Raw genomic sequence first — 23,980 nt, 5'->3', positions numbered from 1 at the left:
ACTAAATAATAATGTTATGTAAAAAGTAGTTCACAGGAAACCAAAACAACATCATACGTAACTAAATGCAGTTGAGATCGTTCCTCTAGTCGCTGCCTTAACTTAGATTCTGAGGGAAATGTTATTCTGGCAACACTGTAATTTCTATGGACGGCAATACTGAAAATTCTTCAGGTTCATATTTTCTGTTGTAAAATAACATTATCTATGATTGTAGTAAATTGCATTTCATTATCTCCTTTCACTTATGAATAAACGAGCAAAAGAAAAATGGCAAATTTTGTATTATTTTTAGTAAGACAGGTTCTTAAGCACTGAAAAGAGCGTCAGAGAAATAATATATTCGAAATGACTAGAAATGGACTTGATTCCCTTTTGCACTGAACGCATGGCATTATTCAATAGATCGTTATTGTAAACACATGACCTACTGAAAGCTTCCTTCACCTATCACTAAAGGAACATATGATCTTCAAAGCGATATGATTGATTTCAACAGGAAGGAAGATTTTTATAGATATTTTCTCCGGAGGTATATAGTAGTATACAAACTAAACCAACTTTCCTTATCAGCAGTAAAACTGCCAAATTTGGCATTAGATGCTGTGCGCAGATTACTAATGAGTCAAATATTGTTCCAAATTGTTAGTCATTTGCCATTGCTTTCATTAAGCACCAAGAACACTGCCCTATTCTTCCCTTAGATTATATCACCGATAGATCTTGATCTTCGAGGAAAAAGGTTGGTTTTGTTTATGTGCTAACTATATATATATATATATATATATATATATATATATATATATATATATATATATACAGGGGCGGATCCAGGATATGATCAAGGGAGGGGCTGAACCATATTTGGGTCATAGCCCCTATAGCCCCCCTTGGCCCCCTATAGCCTATATATATAATCACCTACTATGATAAATCATAATAATACCTGAGCTCAGAAGTAACCATTTTACAGACTTTAACTCAGTACATAAATACACATTGAATATGGAATTACTTATTCATGAAATACGAATAAAAAAGGTGTAGAATGTAAAAATAAAATCTTTCAGTTTAACGTCCCACGATTATGCCCTTTAGGTTAAGGGAGACGATGATAAATGCAAGTGCATAATGATGATGGAAAAATTGGCGGAATGATGACGTAGGTGGAAACGGGAGTACCTCCGAGTACTGGAGTCCGAGAAAACCTACGAACACGATGTTTACCACAAACTTACTTCTGGGGTGATCGAACCAAGGACCTCACGCACCAGAGGCAAGCACTCCACCACTGAGCCACAGCGGTCTCAGCTGTACAATGTAATAGGTTTCAGATTTTTCGTGTTGCTTCTCATATCCTAGAATAGAGAAGTTCAAAATAACGCAGATTTTACTTGTGGATAGGAATAAGGAAGTAAGTAGATATAGTGCGGGACACGATCGATAGCGTGTTGAGTAGACCAATGAAATGAAGCCTGTAACGCGACGTTGCCATGTGATCAAGGGATGTGACAAAGCAGACCTGTTACAACATGAGCAGTGACATTCGTCTCGTTATCTGGTAACAAGGCAATCCTCTCATTTGCTAACAACATTTTAAAAGGGAACTCTTCTGAGAGCCGCTTTCGCCATAAACGTTGTCCCTAAGCATAGTTTGTTTTATTCATCTGCTTCACCTTTATTCTTTATCTAAGTAAAATGTGTTGAAGGGGATGCGTACGATTGCCTTCTCTTGCTCCCTTCCCCCATATGGGTACCAATGACGATCTAATATTTGAATTTAAAAAAAAAAAAAAAACTAGTGTCTCGAAGTTCTGTTAAAATTGTATGACTAAGAAACCTTTTTGTTACACATTTATGAGAGGAAAGGAGACTGCAACAATGCGTAACTTTTATCCTTGAAGTGCGTGGTGTCTGACAGTGCGATTGCGGAAATAATATTTTATACGAGAAAAGTTTAAAAGAGATATGCAACCAGATAAAGAAGTGTGATTTTATGAAGTGATAATCTAATTAATATTGACGTCATATTAACACTCGTGACGTCTCGCAACTAACTAACAAACAACATTCTTTTCTGTCGGTGCTTTAGATTTTGTTTTTTTAAAACATCCCTGCATAGTCTAACAGAAACCCACATAATTTCTTCTCAGTATTCTTACGATACTAAGTCATGATTTCGATCTGTTTTGAGTTACATAATCTTCTCCTTTACAAAAACATGTAATTATAAAGTTGTATTGCGTCCAATTAATCTAAATAAAATTCCTGTAGAAGCACAAATTAACATATTATTAACTTTTTTTTTGTATTCTTCAAGGTTAAAATGATGATATAATACTCAATTTCATGGAAAGTCTAAAAATGAACATTTTCACATAGAAAATTATTTCAGTTAAGAATTTTATTGTATTTTTTTTTTAATCAAACATTTGATTTCAGTAAGTTACTTCAGTGAAGTATTTGTCTGCCTTTATAATGGTGGCAGCTATTGAAGGAAGTCACATCCTTATAAATGAAAAAAAGTCCCTAGAAAATCATCCCGAACTCCCAATGTGTCCTGGTTTTCCCTTTGCAATTCTTCATACTTTTTTTTTTTTTTTAATCTGAACAATAATTACACAATTTTCGTGGCGGCACTGTATCTTTGCAACGACGGTAAGATGCGGAAATACAGCATGCTACATAATAAACTAATGCAGAAAATTAGTGTGTTTTATGCTGAATAATTGCTATATTTGTCATATTCATTAAATTGTCTAAATTTATATTTTATTTGATTATTTTCATTTAAAATCCTACATATTTTAACTGAAGAAACTGCGACATTTTTTCTAGTATCGCGGACACGATGCCCATCATATGTTATGTTTGTAGTATTCTTCTAACATAACAAATTTAATCGTCATTTTACACAATTTTTAGGTAATTTTTACATGTTTTAGGGCAGTTTGTAGATCATATATTTTCTTAGATCATGAACTTAGCTGGCCTTCTATTGGAATACTACATTCATAAATTATGTTTAGGTTGCATTAGTTTAAGGTCATATGGACAGTGCTAAAGCAAATGGTCAAACAAGTCCCAGCATGAATTGCTTGATTGTTGTCGAATACAAGAACTCAATTCTCGAACAGTAGCGAACACTTGTACCATTTAGTTAGTTATCATAGTTTTGATATAAAAACTAGTCTTGTCTTTGTCACAAACAAGTTCCTTATCATTGAAGGTGGGAACAAGTTTTATTTTTAATTTTTTTAACACATGTAGAAGCAAAATCAAGAAATAAAGATAAAAGAGCTAGTTGGACTGGAATTGGAAACTAATAGATTGAGATTGAAGCTCGATATTGAATTCTATAAAAAGGATTAGCATCTTCTCTCTGCTGGTATGTTTGCTTTACCTTTCAGTAGCATAATATATTATTATTTAAAGGGGAAAAATAGACACAACGAGATTGTATTTGTAGTGTTTAGGTCTTTCTGAGTGTGAATGCGCTTTCCCTCCCCTTCGCTGTTCATGATGGTGTATCATACTTAAAATCGTAGTTTTCTTTCTGAAGAAATGGGGCGGCAAAATACTATTGTACAGGGCAGCAAATTCCCTAGGGCCGCCTCTGTGTACAATATAACAAAATAAACTTTGTTGGAGTGGAGCCGATTGTATTGCTATAAGCGAATAGTTAACATCAACAAACCCACGGAGCCACCGCGGTCCAATAATAATAATAATAATAATAATAATAATAATAATAATAATAATAATAATAATAATAATAATAATAATAATAATAATAATAATAATAATCCTGAAGTCAAGTGTGACCAAACGGATACTAGCTGACAGCTACTGAGTCAACTAAAATTATATTCGAGAATTGAGTCAAGGATTATCTATGCCAGAGGTAACTACTGACTACTGATACCAAAAAAAGTTAGAAGGCTTTGAAAGAGGGTCCTCGAAGAAGTAAATATACTTTTGGTGCAACGTTGTAGAAAGTCAACGCTTCCATCTAAAGAGGTTACTTTTGGGCGAATCCTCTTTCTTTCAGAGGAAGAAACAGAAATTGATTTCCTTTTGGTGTCTTCGACCTTCCGCCTGAACCATATAAAACACTCTACATAGATCATTGTTAACCAATTGAAGAGAGGAAGAAAATTGACTAACGACAGCGCGCTAACAAAGAAAAATCACTAATCTTCCCCCCTTTTCTTTACAGTTTCTCTTCATCTCTTTTGCGATTCACCACTCTAAAAGGGGCGGTTGGCATCTCTCTTCGTTTCCAAATTATTCTCTGTCTTCTTTGCTAATCCTTTTCTTTTCGTTTCTTCTTTTTTTTCGAAAACTTTTTCTTACCTTCTTCATGTCTTATTCCAATACGAGGAAGGAATTTTCGTTTTATTCCTTTCTTAGGCGCTGCTCTCTCTTTTCTTGTTTTCTCTGGAGTTTCCTCGTTGACACAGTTGGTGTGTGAGTGTCTCCCATGGGACGAATCTTAACTAATTGTAGACGAAATATATGGCTGACGGTACGAAAACAGAGAAATGCTCAGCTGGGTTGGAAATTTCAAACGTCTCTTTATCATAATTTAAGAATTAACGCGACAGGTTGGGTTACAGCACTAAATGGGAGCCAAAGGATTCCCTGTAGAACACCTTTGTAGTTGTCTTTGTCTTCCCTTTCTGTTTCTGAGCCACCTTACTCTCTCTTTCCTTTCCCTTCTTCTTCTTCGCTGCTATCTACATAAAACCTTATGTCTTAGTACCAGAGTACTTGCATTCACACCATTTTGCACCTACTTTGTAAAGGTGATTACACGTTTTACAGTGGGTTCACATATAACGTAATCATATAATAATTAACCTTACACTGTGAATTTACAATGAATCACTGCCAAAGAAATGATGGCAAACACTTTCATCCGCAATTCATTGTAATTTTACAGTCGAAACCTTAATGTAGTGTTGACGTCTTGTTTTTGTTATTTTACGAGAAAATGTCAGTGCATTGTTTTGGGACATGTGTATACCCCAGGGTTCAAGAAAGGTGTTGTTTTGTGTGCCTTTATAATTCTTTCCAAATATCAAATTTCAGAAGAAAACATTGGGTCTAACCAGGGCTGGTTTTAGGTAATTCGTCGCCCCGTGCAATGCTATCAATTACCACCCATCTTTCTTCAGAAAGAATAGATTTTAAAGGCTACGATTTTAAGTACCCTATTCATAACCAAGAACGAAGGTGAGAGAAAATGTAGTTACTTACACTCAGAAAAGCCTAAAGAATACAAATAAAATCTCTTGTATCTGTTTCTTTCTTTAAATAATAATCTATTATGTTAGTGAAAGATAAAGCAAACACACTTGCAGAGGAAAAATGGTAATCTTTTTATAGAATTCAGTATCGAGGTTCAATCTCAATATAGCAGTTTACAATTCCAGTGCAACTAGCTCTTTTATCTTTATTTCTTGATTTTCCTTCTACATCTGTTGATTTTTTTTTTTTAAAAAAACTTGTTTTAACTTTCAATGATAAGCATTTGATTTTGACAAAGACAAGACTAGTTTTCATATCAAAACTCTGGTAACTAATTAAATGGAACAGGTGTTCGAAAATTGAGTTCTTGTATTTGACAACAATCAAGCAATCCATGCTGGGATTTGTTTGACCATTTGCTTTAGCACTGTCCATGTGATCTTAAACTAATGCTACATAAACATGATTTATGAATGTACTATTCAAATAGGTCAGCAAGGTAAATTTAACTACCATCATCATGAAGTCTGTTTCCAACAAGAAATATTTATTTTAAATAATATAGTTAATTAAATATATAATATATTAAAAAATAAATTTTGTCGTCCCTTGAAACTTGCTGCTCCGTGCAAATGCACGTGTTGCACATATTGTAGAGCCGGCCCTGATCATAACCAAATGCTTTTTTCTGCTTAGATTCAATTACTACTTCTGTACCTTATTGCCGCGGAGCACCATTTGGGAAATGCTGACGAGAGAACTTCGAACTAAAGTCCATAATTAACATTGGGAGTCGATGCTCTGACCATACATTGTTAAGAGTCTTCATCCCGGCGAAATTAAAATACCGCTAATTTTACAGTAATTATGTGATATCTTCAATTAGATAAAAAGATAATTGAAATGTGGAACAAGAGCGCCCTAGACAATATTATTTTGCGTGAGGTATCGTTATCACAAGTCACCTAGTGGCTTTCCGTTTTCAGCTGTTTAGAAACGCGAAAATAAATGCCGATTTTGAAAATGGCTCGAAATCGAAAGCAGATAAGTGAATCGTGATAACGGTATCTCATGTAAAATAATATTGTCTAGGGCGCTCTTGTTCCACATTTCGATTACCTTTTATCTATTTGAAGATATCACATAATTACTGTAAAATTAACGGTATTTTAATTTCGCCGGGATGAAGACTCTTAAGTTGAACGTATAATCTAGCCGTCCATAATCCATTATGGATTGTAGTGCCATATCGTTTCTATTACGACACTGCTATGTCATTAGTGTACCCCATTTGACGTAATACTGAAAGATACAGGGAAGGTGAATAATGGGATGATGAGAAAATGGAGCAGTGGGTCAGTAGGTGATTCCTGCTTGTGTCCTGTGAATGAATGTTTTTTCCCTTTATCCCCTTTGATTGTAGACTCCCTACAGCAACATCACCCTCGTTGTTGAGTCGTTCCGGTTATGCTTATGGATGAACGACTTCATGGACTGATAAGTGCTTCCCCCTGGTGGAGATGGTAAGAACATCTTAACCTTCAAACCAAAAGGGGAAAGATGGCTTTTAGAAAAGAAAGTCTGCGGTTTCCAACTATTCAGACTCTTCATGTCTTCTTTACTAATGGGGTGGGTGGGTGTAGGGGACGAGGTCCTAGAAACACAAAAAGTTCCAAAAATGTATTACGTTATGGAACGTAGAAAAATATAATTTTCTGGATTAATTTGGTCACTGAAATGGCAATATTATTGGCCATATTTTTTTAATGTTAGCATTTAAATGGTTTGTTTACTGGGTTGTTTTCCATAAATAAATAAAACCAGTAGCGTGGAACATAGTGTAGATATTGAATAATTACATTTTTTTAAAACCATAATTTAGTATATTTTATGTTGTCAATTCAATTACTAAATGCAACACATAATAGTAAGCTCCACTGGGTGGTGTGTCGCACAGTCTCATGGGATGTTTCTCGAAATTTTAGAATTTAAAAAATGATTTTATACCATCGAGAAGGCCATAAGCCTATAGTTTAAATGACACTTGCTCTCTCTCTCTCTCTCTCTCTCTTGGTTTTTTTAAAACCACGAAACCTTTAACGAAAAGCAAAGAATCAATTTAGAGATAGACTATATCAGTCAATATCTGCAACCAGTGGTGATTTCGGATTTCTCCCGAAAGGGGATGGAGTCTTTTCCTACTTGTGTCATGAAAAGGTACTTTGCAAAGATTAAGATTACCCATCACGGCAAAATTAAGATACCGGTAATTTTACAGTTATTATGTGATATCTTCAAATAGAGAAAAGATAATCGAAAAGTGGAACAAGAGCTCGCTAGACAATATTATTTTACATGAGATACCGTTATCACGACTCACTTATCTGCTTTCGATTTCCAGCCATTTAGAAAATCGGCATTTATTTTCGCATTTCTAAATGGCTGCAAACGTAAAGCTACTAGATTACTCATTATAAGGTTATTTCATGAAAAATAATATTGTCTAGAGCGCTCTTGTTTTCGATTATCTTTTATCTATTTGAAGGTATCACATAATTACTGTAAGATTAGCGGTATTTTAATTTCACAGTGATTAGGTCTCTTAAGCATGATCAGAGATATGGGAAAATTTCATATCTTGCGTGGGGTTAGGAAAGTTTGCAACCGGACCATCCCGTTTCCAACTGCAGTAGCAATACCGTATTCTAACCTAAGTGAGTTATGTTGAATGAAGTGCGTCGTTAATCAAAAAAGGTTGGAAGAACTGCATTTTAATTCCAGTTCTTATGTGTCAAATGTAAAAAAGAAGTTAGTCTAATTTTATGGTTAATCGATGCGCATAACAAGTTTTATTTATATTTTTTAAACAATAAAATTCTGACCAAATTACTGGTAAGGAACAGGTCAGATGAACTAAATAGTGTTCTGTATTCACCCTCAATAAAATAGTAGGCACTTTTTAACATGTCATAAATACACTTAACAAAGACTTACATAGAGTATACAGCAATCAGTGTTTACCCCAGGTATTTCCACCGAACACAGGTTCTCTCAATTTAAGTCCCCCCAAAAAAGTGACAATCTATATATCATCACCTTTCGAAGCGGCTGAAAATGGTATTCGCAAAAGAAGACATTCCGAAGGCTCCTTCTATAGAGGTTACACGATGGGCGTTTTTCCTCTTGTTCATCCAACCATTCATGAAGACATAATGACCTTGGGTTAGGCTGGATTGTTGGTGATCACGTGTTTCAACTTAATTTTGCCCCTTATATTCTCTTCTTCTAACAGCTCCAAGAACAATGAAAAAAAAAAGTAAAAGAACCGAAAGTATGCAAAGCAATAATAAACGGCTTTGGTTAAAAAAAAAAAAAAAAAAAAAAAAAACTTGAAATTCAAAACTCGTTGCGGACCTATCAACAGTGTTGAGTTGCTAGAAAACTCATTTGGTTATTCATTTCATTAAAACAACTGTTAAGATAAAGCGTGTGTAAATTTGCATATCGTATTTTGAAACGATATTAAGCATTACAAAGATAAACATCGCAATTATCAATTGCTAATTTTTTCGGAGAGTTTAGTATTTGGTAAGTTTCCGAAATTCTTCGCTATATTCTTCTAGACACCAATCTTGATATAGGCCTATCTGGTAAATTTTTATTGATTTTACGATAAGTCTTACGGGATCGTTGATTAACTTTAGAAAACTTTGCCTAAATTCTGTAAGATGTTTGGCAAATTCATATGGATCTAATGGTATATGTTATAGAATCTTTGGTAAATTTTTATAGACGATTTTGGTAGATCGAACTGAATTTTGCCTGTTCGATCATTTGACATGCAATTCTGATTGCAATAAAGGAAAGGAGTAAATTGCAGATAAACTATTTTCTTTGAAATAGTTAAAACAAATATTTTCTGTTAAATGTTTCAATAGGAACAAACATACTCATTGCATATATATAAACAAACATTACTAATTTCAAATGTTGAGTATTGAGTTAAAATACTTGGTTTTCGTGATATCGTGAAACTACAACTTTGTTTTCATAATAATAAAACAAAAGAATATTTTCATCGAAATTTTAAGATAAAAAGATCAGGTTATAATATAATTAACTCAATATTTTACATTGCTTTTATCAAAGCTTGGAGAAATTTTCCATTTTTTTTTTTTGAAAATTTATCAAAGATTTCATAAGATTTACCAGAAGATATAAAAAAAAAAAATACCAAAGACAATAAGAATTCATCAAAAACATTTTTAAATTTATTAAAAATAAGATTTGCCAAAAGAATTTACTAAAAATTCTTACAATTTCCTTAACATCCAATAAAATCCCATAAGAATTCACGAGAGATTTTTTTAAAATTTACCAAAAATCTGACAATATTTACCGAAAGCTCACACAAAAATTTACTAAAGACCTCATAAGAATTTACAAAGGCTGTATAATGAGATTTACCAAAAGATCTCATAAAAACTTTGTCAAAATATTTACAAAAATTACCAAAGACCCCGTACAATTTACCGCAAAAAAAAAAAATGAAAGAATTTAGCAAAGTATTTCAAAAAATTACCAAAAGTTCCATAAGATTTACCAAAAGATGACAAGAATTTAACAAAGATTCCCAAAATTTACCTGAGACTCGATAAAATCTCATAAGAAGTCACGAGAAATTACCAGAGATTTACAAACTTTACTATAGGAACCCATAAGATTTAGAAAAAAAGATCATATAAGAATAAACTAAATTTCCAAAATATCTCATAAGAACTTAGCAACGACTTTCAACATTTACTAGACGACACATAAGATTTACCAAAACATTCTATAGGAACTTAGTCAAAAGATTTACAAAAATTATTAAAGATCCCATACGATTTAGCGAAAAATCCTGTAAGAATTTAACAAGTATTTCCAAAATTTACCAAAGACACCGTAATATTGATCAAAAGATCCCATGATGTTTAGTCAAATCATGAATTAAGTAATGTGTGACATAGTGTGACATAATTATGTACAGTTTAATTATGTCACATCTCACGTCTATATGTCCCTATTGAAACGTTTGCACAAAATTATACTGTATTTATTATTATTTAAAGGTTCATCTGCGTGTTAAAAATTAACTTTTTTAGAAACAATTTTTAAAACAGTAAAATCTCACTAAAGTTAAATGTGTGAACAATAAAGTATCCACACATTTACTCATTTTTTATTTATTATTACGTGCCAATTCTTAGATATGTACTTTAGTTCTCGTGTCTTGTCTTATGTTATAAAATTTAATGATTATTTTAATTGTCTGATAACTAAGAAAAATCATCATGTCTTACCGTTTTCAGAAATCAAACTAGGCCTGCAGGTATATTAATCCTAATGCTTAGTATTTCGTAATTTCTGGGCAGTGCCGAAAACACTGTAATTCACTGCTGCTACACCATCTGGAAGAAGAATATGTTCCATTTTTTTGTTTTTAAAAAAATCTTCCCTATACTTTAAAATGCTAATGATTAAACTGCAAGGTAATTTAAATTGTCACGAAATTTCCTTGAAGTAGCAACGGGATTCAATGATCATTAAAATGACTACACGTACTTTTTGGCACGTTTGTCTTTCTCTGCAATGTGTGTCTCTGGCTTTATAGCCTTGGATGATAACCTCATTATAAATTTAGTCATATACAGTATACCACTATAACTTCGTTCTACCTACTTCACTGGCACCAGCTATAAAGGAAATGAAATTCCAACTGAAAATTGCACAAAAAAATCTAAAATGAAAATTAATGAAAAAATTTTGAAACGGTGAGGAGATTCTACAATATCATTAGCACTTAACAATAAAGAAAAAAAAATCAAAAGTAAAAGGGGAGTATACCAATCAATAGACTTATTGGGTTGGACAAAATGACATATGTGAGAAAATGACCTCAGAAAATAAGGGTTTACGTCATTCCTTACCAATCTGATGCTATTTATGAGACTCACAATAGCTCAGTGATTCCTTCTGGTGTGTGGGGTCCCTGGTTCGATACCTGCTCGCGCCAAGTAGGTTTTGTGATGGACAAACACCATGTTCCTGGTTCTCCAGTTTCCTCCGACTTTCTTCATGCTGCCATTCATTCATTATCACCATCACGCCGTCTCTTTTAGTCTCGGCGCATAATTGTGGGACCTAAATTTTTATTTTATTTTATTCTACTAGAGTAGATTATTCACTTATTTATGTACGTACTCTATAGACTATGAAAAATATTCACTATTAAGTGATAGATCGTATTTGCTGTTGTTTGATTCTTCAAAATGTGACACACATGATCGTAACAGTGATACACCTATTACTATTACTTCTAAAGAAAAATTAACAAATAGGGAGGAAAATAAGTAATATCGTAATTGTACAACAGTGGAAAATTTGAGCAGAGTGTATGACTTACCATTTTGGATCAAGTTCTACAGGGCTATATGGTAACTGCATTTAGGCATCGAAAATCGATTTCGATAAAATATCAAAGATATCGAAAAGTATCTAGTATCGAGATATCAAAAATCATAAAATATCAAAAAAGTATTAGAAAATATAGAAATATCGAAAATTAACAAAATTTCAAAAAATTATCGAATAACAAAATATAATAAGAACATGAAGTATTGGTATATCAAAAAGTATTGAACATCGTAAGTTTTCCAATACAGAAATATCTAAATACATATGAAATATCGAAGTATCGTAACAACGATATATAAATAACTAATACTTTTTAATATCGATATTTCGAAATGTCAGTATATGGATTAATCTCCAGCCCTAGTGTTCATTCTTCATGACATCCAAATATAAAGTGTTAATGATCTCCATGTCAAAATAAAGAAGATGATTCCTTATCTGAAAACACGTCTTAAAACGTCCTAGCTTAAAAAAAATATGGGACCTTTCGCAAGAATTCCACAGGATTTAGTAACCGCTCTACCTAAATATCCTTATTTCACAACTCTTTGGTACCCACACAAGGAGTATTTAATTAATACTTAACAGTGTGTCCCCATACCCCAGCTTACTTTACAAAATTCGTTATACGATTACCGGGAGATTGTGAGAAATGAATACTTAGGTACAATGCAAAAGTATTATTAGATTCTGTGTAATTCCTACTTGCAAGAGATTCCATAGTTTCCAAGCCAGGGCATTTAACAACGTTATATATCGTATTTCTAGTGCTCTCCAACTCTGTAAGAGGTTCTACCACTGCGAAATTAAAATACCCCTGATTTTACAGTAATTATGTAATATCTTCAAATAGATAATAGATAATCGAAAAGTGGAACAAGAACTCGCTAGACAATATTATTTTACATGAGATACTTGTTATCACGACTCACTTACCTGCATTCGATTTCCATCCATTTAGAAAATCGGCATTCTAAATGACTGTAAACAGAAAGGTACTAGGTGACTCATGATAACGGTATCTCATGCAAAATAACATTGTCTATCGCGGTCTTGTTCCACATTTCGATTATCTTTTATGTATTTGAAGACATCACATAATTACTGTAAAATTAGTGATATTTTAATTTCGCGGTGATTAGGTGTCTGAAAGGAGGCATTTTCCGTCCTAATTTGATATAAGGAATCAACTCCTACATTTAGGATACAGTGTTTATTAGCATCATGCATAATTCCAAATTTTGATGAATTAAAGCAACAGTAACTCGGAATATTCAACTTCGATTCTTGTTGAAGAAATGGTTGTTGAAGATGATGTTGCAAAATACATTACAAGTAAGGAAAAGGTCAGAAATAAATAATTAAGTAAATAAAGAGGCAAAAGATGTGGCAAGCTAGGCGAGATATATATAAAAAAAGATACAAAAGAAATGTAGGATAAGCGAAAGTTGAAATAATGCCTAGGAAACAGGGTCGTACCTCAACATACGAACGGAGTAGAAAGTTTTAATATATTAACCTAATTTGAATACATCTAACAAGTCGGTTTTTTGTGAGTCTTCCTTTTTTTGGACAACCTGTCACAAGTCTCTTTATTCTTTCTGTCGGTTGCTCCGAGCTACAAGACAAAAGCATCTTTTTTAAAGACTGGACAGTAAGCTTCATTACGCCCAACGGGCTTTTTCCTATACTGTCATTTCCTATCCGAGTTCTTTTATTTGTTTTCTGCTTTCAAGTGATTACAGAAGAGTAAAAGTAACGTAGACAAAACAAAATTCAAAATTTCAGTAAACTTCATCAGCCCTTAACAAAATATATGGGTTAGCAAGAGGTTCAATGCCACAGAAACTATCCTGTCATGTACAGTGGACTAATGGCTAGAGCGTGTGCCATTCGTGCTCGAGATTCTGGTTCGGTTCTTGGTATATGGTTCGATCCACAGCCAAGTAAGGTTATGGTGAACAACATCGTGTCCGTGGGTTTTCTTGGAGTTCTCCCTTTTCCTTTCACATTACCATTTCATCAATTCTTCTATCATCATTCACTTGCCTTAATTATACGTCTCCCTTAGTCTAAAGACCATAATCGTGTAACGTTAAAGATTTTATTTCATTTCTACTACTACTACTACTACTACTACTACTACTACTACTAATAATAATAATAATAATAATAATAATAATATGTTATGATTATTATTATTATTATTACTATTATTATTATTATTATTAATCTTTTGTAGTGTAGACCAATGGTTCTCAACCGAGCGCAGCGACACACAGTCAGTCCTGTAAAGTGTGTCTCGAAATTTTAGGATTTAAAAATTATTTTATAAAATTAAAATAATTAGTTAAAATCGAGACAGACTACCAGTCAACACCTCCAGTGGTAGCAATAATGCTCAGTTCAAGATATATAAAGTCATTATATAAACTAATTGGTTTCAGTATAATAATAATAATAATAATAATAATAATAATAATAATAATAATAATAATAATAATAATAATAATAATAATAATAATAATAATAATAATAAAATCAAATAAGTGTGTCCTGGACGCTTACTAAAGTGTGCCGTCAGTCAAAAAAGGTTGAGAACCACTGGGGTAGAGGGTATTATTTTGTTTTCGATGTGGGTTATTTGATTTTTGTTTCAAATAGGTAAAAGCAATCCAGAATCTAGCAAGAAAGTACCTTATGGGGGCCATATAAGCTACCTTTACTGCAGAGTAACCCGTTCCAGCACTGATCGCATAGCTACGTACATTCAGTTCCGAACATGTATCTCACCTTCTGTATTACTCAAAAGGAACAGCGATTAGTATTACGACTTCCGGAGATGGCCCTGTTTGCCTCCAAAAGCATTGTTGCCAAGTCTTGTTCTTCTCTATCCTTTCTCTTCCTTTTCCCCCCTCCCCCCGGACTCTCCATTAGACTTTCTTTTGACTTCTTTTTTTATCCTTTTTCCCCACTCTCACTTTTAGTCTCTCGCTCGCTTTCTTTGACCACCAAGCCAAAGCCAAAGCGCATTTATGTAACAATCGAAGGCAGTGTTGGCAGGACACCAGCAATTACGATGTGAAATATACCGTATTGTTTCTTGTTAGGGCTTTCTTTTGCTTTCTTCTATATAATAATTTTAGACTACCAAGACAAAGTAAATTAAAAATGCCATCACTGAAAATCTATAACTGCCCAGAGAAGTTTTATTTCACCGGATTATGTATGGTCAGCACATCGTTTCCCAACATGCTAATTTTTCCCTATCTACACCGGAATTCACTAGCTCCTAATTACTGTTTAGAAATCTTTTGAGTTGAACGTCGCACGAGTATGCGTGGTACGCTAAGGGAGACGATGATTAAAGCAAGTGAATGATGATGAAAGGAGTGTTAGAATGAGAATGGGGAAGGAAACGGGCGTAACCCGAGAAAATCCCTCAAACTTATTTGGTCGGGGATCGAACCAGGGACGCCACGCACCAGAGGTAAACATTTTACCACTGAGCCAACGTGCCCACAAATTACTGTTTACTCGTTGACTTGCAACCATTCATAAATTACGACTGATCGTAAAAGTCTGTTTATTTTTTATTACCAACCACCTATAAGAATAAAAAAAGAAACATATTATTAGAATTTAGGGGACTCTCTAATCTAGTGATTAGAATGTTGGACTCACGACTGAGTGGTGCCGGGTTCGATTCCTAATTTTCAGCATGTCGTAAGGCAAACTGGGGAGTCACGTGAATAAAATACGTGATGGCCACTAGGTTTTGAAAGCTCCCTTGTTCGTCGCTAGATTGCACATAGTTCAGCTGATCGCTAACAGATGGCGTTGGACCATAAGGGCTATAATGCCAGTGGTTAGTTAATTAACGTTTAACAAATAAATTGTTGAATAGATAGATCTAATTAAGCTGAACTAAAAGATATCCGTGAGTCTAGATGCTCATGTGTAGGGTTTGAGAAATTCACAATAAATAAATAAATAAATAAATAAATAAATAAATAATCCTAAAAATTGATGTTTTACCACAAGGACGTCACCTATAAAGCTGAAACTTACACTGAAGTACTGTATATTACCATCAAACTCTTCAACATTACACTATCAAGACACCAGTACACAGCTTAGTTAACGGTATATATACATTGTACATATAGGATGCAAACCCAAGTAGTAGTTCGGATTACGTCTCGTCTCATATACCCTCGGTACTGAGACGGACATTAAATACGAAAACTCGATTTAGGAGCCATTCAAAAAATTTTGTGGGCCCTGATCAGTAGCGTACGCAGGCAGGAATTTATTTCGGGAGGGGTCCAAACTCAATATGAGGGTATTTTATATTAAAATTCCTAAAATTGCCCCTACAAAACTAGAAATTTCGAGGGGGGTCCGGACCCCCAGGACCCACTCCCTGCATACGTCCCTGGCCCTGATCCAAAAACTAATTGTTGGCCAAGATCGGAATCTTTTCATCATCTCTAAAATTCTTGCTCGGCATGTAGAATAACACTATTTCAATACTACATTCATATAGTGTCTTGTATTGTTTTTTTTAAAAAAAAAAAAAAATCTGATTGCCCGAGTGATTTTTAGAGTTAACATCACTCAGCAACAAGGAAAAAATGAAATGTAGTTCTGGCTACTCTGAAATGAATATTTTCCGTTAGTTATGCTCTTATTCTTCTTCTTCTAATTATTATTATTGGTATCTACAACTTCAACTACGATTCAATCAGTCTTTTAGCTACATTCCCCTTCCCCTTTGCAAATTGAATCTTACGCATACATAAAACTTTTTTTTTTTTTTTTTTTTTAAACGTCAACTAAGTCCAATATTACGTATTTCTAATGTCCCGTGTATTGAACCATTTTGCTGTTTGTGAAAATTATATTGACAATCGTTCTCTGAATAAAGGCTAATGGAAGGTTAACTGTTTTGAGACATCAAATTATTTCACAAGTTCTTCTGATGTGTGTACTTGCGGTTAATCTAATGATTGGGTAGCAAATAATTTCCCTATTCAAAGCAACCTGCCCGACCACTTTTACTTTTTTTTTTTTTTTTTTTGAATTGTGATTCATTAAAATGGTGTCGTTTACAGCGTCATTCAAACAAACACATACACATAAATCCTAAGATGATTATGAACAGACATTAACTATATCTACTTTTTTTTTTTTTTTTTTGTCTTTAATTTTTCAATAACGGAACATAGCCACTTGGACTTTATTGGAACGAAATATTTTCACATTATTATTATTATTATTATTATTATTATTATTATTATTATTATTATTATTATTATTATTATTATTATTATTATTATTATTATTATTATTATTACTATTAAGGATTCTGCCTTTTAGCAGGTCCTGGTACTAATGTGGGTTTTATATAGATACATACATACATACATACACACACACACACACACACACACATATATATATATATATATATATATATATATATATATATATATATATATATATATATATATATATATATATATATATATATATATATATATATATATATATACACGAATGTATAAGAAGTTTGGGTCTGAAAATGTTTCTTGCACATTTCTCGATCTCCAGCTTCCTCTTTTAACTCCTAATATTTTCTTCTATTTTTCAAATCATCGATCAGTTTTTTTCTTCTTCTTCCTATTCCTTACTTTCCTTCTATCTCAGTATGAAGTAGACAATTACTTCGCAAGATATGTCCAATGCAATTGGCCTTCCTTCGTATGATGCTGGCCACATGCGTCCTCTTCTCTCCTACTCGTTTAAAACATCTTCGTTTGATACTCTTTCTGTCCATTTCATCTTCTCCATCTTCCTCCAACACCACATCTCCAAGCTCTCTAAATATTTCGTCTCTAACTTCCGTAATGTCCAAGTCCCTGAACCATGCTCCATATACAGAACTTGACCAATTTCTTCCTTAGTCCGGTATTAAGCCTGATAGTTAAGAGTGGTCTTGTCTTGTTGAATGCTTCTTTGACTATGGCAATTCTTGACCTGGTCTCTTTGGTGCAGTAATTGTCTTTCGTCAAAATACTTTCCAGATATTTGAAATGATCGACCACTTCAAACTCTCTTTGTTCTACGACCTGTAAGAGAGTGTTTCCACAAGATATTATCATGACTTCCGATTTTTCGACATTGATTAGGAACCTAATGCGAAGTACATTAAAAAAGATAATTTGACTAGAGACGAATTTAATATATACTCAGAAAATATGTTAAAAATGTAATTTTATATAGAAATATAATGCAACATGTATTAAAAAATTAAGATAAATAGAAACTTCGATCAATTTCGGCAGATTTCACTTGACAATATGTACTTAGAATGTACACGAAACTATGATAATGATTTTCGGCGATTTCCCTTACTGCTTTCAAACTTTTTCAATAGTGGTTAGTATCACCGTACAAAATTTGGTCAGGATTCTTTGAACAATGTTCATATAACGCCCTCATAACCAATTTACGTGATTGGTTTGAAGAATGGACTTAGTCGAACTATCACTTGCTTGGGTCCACTTAAAAATAGTTCAAACACTTTTATGAATCATTAGCTTATACATTTTAATGCATTGTTAGCTTGTAGATTTTTATGAATATTAGCTTATACGTTTTAATGCATTATTAGCTTGTAGATTTTTTTTTGAATCATTAGCCTGTACAGTTTTTATGCAATATTAACTTACAAGCTTTTATAAATTATTAGCTTAGGTGTCTATAGAATTTTAGGAAATATTAGCTTTCCTTCCGTTATATATTTATAAATGTGTAAGCTTATACTCTTTTATGAATCATGAATCAATGGCTTGTACATTCTTATAAATTATTAGGTTAGATAATCTAATAAGAAAGATCTCTTGCTATATTAAATTATTGTGAAGTAAATTAGCCTATATTACGGATGCAGTTCTTACATAGATAAATCAAGTGAACTATAGTGAGAATATAACTCTACCTCGTTGCTAAGCATTATCAAGTAGTTCCAGAAATTTATGCTAACGAAATTCAAATACCTATTTATAGGTGTGGACACTTTTTTTTAAAATCTAACTTAAGATGTATTTCATGTTTAAACATATGTAGGTTGAGTTGATACATACCTACTGTTACGTTCAATCACACCCATGCATTTTCTTTTTTTAAGAATACAAGAAAGTATTTGAAAGGAACACATACTAATCAAAATTCCATAACAATTCAAGCTAGTTATTCGATAATATTTTTTTTTTCCTTTTCATATTTATTTCAGTATTGTGTTTTGTGAAACATCAATTACAAATTATTGTGCGTGTGAACACAACTTTGTTATATCAAGATTTGTTCTTTAAACGAAATACATTTCCTATTTATATTTCGTTTGCATGATGTTAGCGTGTTGAAGTAACCTTTCCCAAACAAATGTGACTAGCTAGATTATTTCTCTCTCTCTTTTGCTTTCTGAACTGGGAAAGTTGTAAGCTGTAGTTATAATAATGTCTTTGCCCACTGCCTTGATTAAAGTTGATCGATTACTGCTGTCTTCAACTGAGGGACAATCCCACGCAATGTTTTTTAAACACATTGAGACCAAGGAAAAAAGGAAAGAACAAGGGGATAAAGGAGGGGGTTAAAGAAGAAGACAAATCAAAAGAGCATGTATGTATATGAATAGGTTATCTCCATATTTGTTTTAACTTGTTGTTCGCATTTGTAACCTGAGTTTGTCTTTGTGTGGTGAATGTTAACACTGCATTATTATCTCTTGTACGAACAGGATAATTCTAAGTTCGTTTAAATAGCAGTAATTTCAAAGCACTCTCGGAAACAGCATAACACTTTCATTAGATAGAATCGTAGGATGTATATTACAAAAATTATACATAGAAAGCATTTCCATAAAGCTGATATGATCTGCAATAATCTATAAGCCACATGCAAAAAGTAAGTTCTGATGGGCTGTGAAATATAAGACAAACACCAAAAGAAAACGATTTTATTACTGCGAAATTAATGATACATAAGCTACCATCCTTGTTGGGACATTTGTTGTAACACAGAACCAACCATATTAAAGAATTATGCCACTAAGGACTCGAACAAGGCTATGTGCAATTCAGATACATTGTCGAAACTTTGTCAGGCCCGAAGTCACTTCAAGCGGAGGAATAGGTGGAAGTCGTTGATATAAAGTGGTGGTCCAAGGTATTCTAACTAGCCACGGCCATGCATATCATCGCCTATTTCACTGTTCCTTGTGCACATTGGTGCGGCTTATTGTGAATTGTCTGCTCCATATTCTGAGTATATCATGACATCCAGTTGATAGGCTCCACACACAAGGGTGCCGATCCTGGGGGGCCCGGGGCTCCGTAAGCTCATGTGGGCCCCCTAGTGTATTTATGAATATACAATATTTGGCATAATTTGAATGCAATTTGTCTTAACATTCTCATATATATACCTTCTGCGTCTGAGTGCCCCCCCCCCAAATTTACAGAGAAATCGGCGCCCTTGTCCACACAACAGCCGATAGATCTTTGATGGCAACAGCTTCTTAGAGCTGATTACTGCATGTACCTTGTACTAGGCGAGAGACTGTACGCACACAACCGCGCTCGCGCAAGGTTATGGATTCTTCTACAATCCTGCACAAGTGGCCCCCGTTCTAACCACTGGTGCCTTCTTGGGGCACTTTCGAACTTAATTTCTTGATACACCTCATATAAATAAAAGATTTTGAAATATATGTTTAAACTAGTTTCTCCTCACTCCCTTCTGCTCTCGGCAAAAGTAAACTTTAGTTAGGCTTTTAAATAATTTATCTTCGGTGCATCTTAATGTTTATGCTTATGCCTACGAAAAGCCTAACAGGAAAGTATGGTCGTTTGAAAAGGATGATAGATTCTGATGACGTAAGTTATACGTATTTTTAGATTATAGATGCTCTCTCCCTGAAAATATCCTGGAACAATGGTTATTTCAGTGATACTTGGCAGGTATTTAAAATAGGCCTAATAATAATAGCTTTATTTTGATTAATAAATAATAATAATAATAATAATAATAATAATAATAATAATAATAATAATAATAATAATAATAATAATAATAATAATAATAATAATAATAAGCAAAAAAGAAGCACTGACGAGTAACTTGGAAAAGAAATTGCGCAAGATGATTGCGAGTAAGAAAGAGCACGACCTTCTTCTACCAGTGGATTCCTAATGGTCGACTAAGATGATAATGTAGTGATATGTGTATCATAAAGTATTGGATAATGTGACTTATTCTCTCACCTGCACCTCCAATCTTTGTCTTTTGGGTCGCGCCAAGTGAGCTTTGTGGTGAACAAACACTGTGTAAGGAGTTTTCCCGTTTTTTTTCATTTTCTCCCACTTTCTTCCTTCCACTCATTCCTTTCTCATAATCACCGTTTCCTTTAACCTAGCCGGCATAAGCATGGGACCTAAAACTTAAAGATTTAATTTCTTTCTTTTCCTTTCTTTCTTTCTTTCTTTCTTTTTTCTTTTTGGTACTTTCTTCCTTGCACCAAGTATTCATCCAATTACTTTATTTTCTAGAACTGGCAGATTGTGTTCATACTTGTGAATTTCCGTCCAGTATTGTTGTAAGTACCTGATCACATCATAAGTTGCACTGAGAAAAATTCGTTCTCCGGACAGCGCTATGTTGTAAAAAATGAAATGAAATTTTTGAGTTTTACGTCCCACGCTTATGCCGGCTAAGCTAAAGGAGACGGTGATGATGAGTAATGAATGGAATGGTAGAATTAAGAAAGTGGGAGGAAAAGGGAGAACCCCGAGGAAACCCACGCACACGGTGTTTGTCCACCACAAGGTTCACTTGGCGGGAGCAGGGTTTGAACCCGAGACCTCATGCACCAGAGGTGAATGCTCTACCACTGAGTCAGTGAGGACCCTGCGGTATGTTGTACAAATATACGGAATCTTCTTGCTTATTACATAAATCAGTACGGAGCATACGTTATCCATATGCTACATACGCACTGCTCTAGATGTTACATCATGCCGTTGCAGGATGTTCGACATCTAACAGTCTTCCTTATATTGCATACATTTGTATATATGTTATCTTCGTCAGCTATATCGTCCATTTTCATGTGAGAGCTTAACCGCCTATATCGTTTCATACGAAAAGTACGTACAAATGGAACACTCATACGTATAAAACATGCGTTTTCATTTATACGTTTGCTGCACGTTAAGTCCAAAAACTACAGGATTTACAAATGTAACATACGATTTTACGCACGCCACATACAATTTTTTCTCAGCGTGTGAAAATTAAGAAAAGAAAAATACTCCGACTGTTAAGTAAGTACACGGAAAATTGAAAAATAGATGAAACTGTAAATTTATATATGAAATGCAACACTTGTTTTCGGGAAAATGAAAGAAAAAAAAACTCAGCCAGAAATATAAATATACTATCACGAAACATGTAAGAGCTCTTTTTTTTAACCTTTTTTTTAAAAAAAGGAAATATATATTTTCAAAGTCCGCGTGCTTAAGAGTCATATACGCCGTGCTGATCCGTTAATCTATCAAAATAGTTCTCTACTTACATAAATGACACGAAAAGTTCTTCTTGTTCGCCTAGCCTCAGTTGTGAGAGAGAATATGGTACCTTATGGGATACCTGTAGGTTAAAAAATGATGCGGTGAGAGAACGCTGCCTTGAGGAACTCCTAGATGGAAGATGGTGAAAATTTTTGCACCTGTTATGGAAAGAGGTTTCGTGCGGTTCATGCGTATGTATACACACACAAGAGAAATCGTGTGCAGGCTTTCTAGAGGGGGTGGGGAGAAGAAATAATAACATTGTGCAACATTTTTCATGTTTTTATGTTGTAGATTATTGTACTTGCTTCACGTAAGAAGGATTATATTTACGTGTGTGGTTGTTAGTTTTTTTTTTTCTTTTTTTAAGCGAGGAAAAAGAAAGATACAGAACTAGTTGCCTATTTCTAGTGTTCTCTCAGTTGGTTATCTTCTCCCATGCATCCCCCCTCCTTCGCATCTCTTGACTACATCCGTCTCGTTGTTCCAGAACTGCCACACGCAAGGGGACCCGAGTGTTTCTCTGTTGAAATGAAAGGGGCGGACTAGAAGAATGAGCGAGTATAAAGGGCTCACAAAATGCCATTGGGTGATTCAATATGATCATAATTTCTTTTTTTTTCTTCCATAGTTGCATTTTCTTCCGTTTTGCACTTGTTTGGTTCCCACAGTAATACCAGTTCCTTCATCATCTTAAGGTGACAAAGAACAAGGTGGATGGTGCGAACCGACATAATCAAACATAAACCATTTCTCAACAGTTATTTTTCTTTCTTACCGAAAATAATTTCTTGTAGGCTCTTTATATTAAACTAAAACTGAACTCGCGGCGAGAGAGCTCTTAGGAAGCAGTGGCGGATCTAGAAGGTAAAAACTAAGGGGGACCAGCCAGAACCCAGACTATGATAGGTATGTCATGAGTTTAATATAAACTTTCTACAATATATAATAGCTTCGATTATTTTTGTCACTGAAAAAAAAAAATGTGGGGCACCTTAATCTCCGACCACGGACTAGATCCACCACTGTTCGGAAGCCAGGGCTTTCCAGCCGGCTTAAGGCACTCATACCTTTGGGTTGATGTTTGGTCAGCACAGCACATGGTTAATGCTAGGTTTTCTAGACCACTTCTTTCTTTCAAGTAGCTCCTCAGTTGTCCTCATGACGCAGAATGGACGCCGCAATGCTAATACCATCTGCTGAAAATGAACGGTCACCCATCTTTCCTCTGACCATACCCAGCACTGCTTGTCTTCACTGATGACACGAGAAGCTATATTCTATTTCGGCTATTTCTATTAATGATATTAAAAAATATTATAATATTCAAATGATAATTGAAATATTTGGTACTTTTTTAGGCTTTCCAATAATACAAGGATATTCACGAAAGAAGCCATGACGCTAAATGTGGCCTGAATAATTAAAATAGCAACTTTGCCTGTATGTATAAGAATGTATAAATTGGTGTCTACAAGAGAGGTCATGACTCAGAATGCTACATTAAAATTTTACGGATGAGAAAATAGTTGAAACATTAGAAAACAAGGAACATTAAACAATAGTAAACGGACGCTCTCTCCTGGCAGGTGATTTCCAATTTGCGGCGTTCACTCAGGGTCGTGACGCAAACGGGG

The 23,980-nt window shown here is 34.0% G+C and overlaps 1 protein-coding gene and 1 long non-coding RNA gene across 4 annotated transcripts in view; one reads left to right on the top strand and one right to left on the bottom strand.

Annotated features, from left to right (window-relative positions):
• Nucleotides 1-23,980, top strand: part of LOC145678863 (homeotic protein ultrabithorax-like) — a 755,760-nt gene that overhangs the window by 64,330 nt on the left and 667,450 nt on the right. The gene's annotated exons all lie outside the window — the stretch shown is intronic.
• LOC145678870 (uncharacterized) overlaps nucleotides 1-23,980 on the bottom strand; it is a 197,924-nt gene that overhangs the window by 34,007 nt on the left and 139,937 nt on the right. The window contains exon 4 of one of the 2 annotated variants that reach the window (XR_014130466.1): nucleotides 10,596-10,703. The exons of the other annotated variant lie outside the window; for it this stretch is intronic. This is a non-coding gene — a long non-coding RNA (uncharacterized LOC145678870). The remainder of the gene's footprint in view (nucleotides 1-10,595; nucleotides 10,704-23,980) is intronic. 2 annotated transcript variants of the gene reach the window in all.

The sequence above is a fragment of the Thermobia domestica genome, chromosome 2 (assembly GCF_964235325.1).
Source record: "Thermobia domestica chromosome 2, izTheDome1.hap1.1, whole genome shotgun sequence".
In the NCBI taxonomy this organism is placed as follows: domain Eukaryota; kingdom Metazoa; phylum Arthropoda; class Insecta; order Zygentoma; family Lepismatidae; genus Thermobia; species Thermobia domestica.
This window is presented reverse-complemented; position numbering and strand designations above follow the sequence as displayed.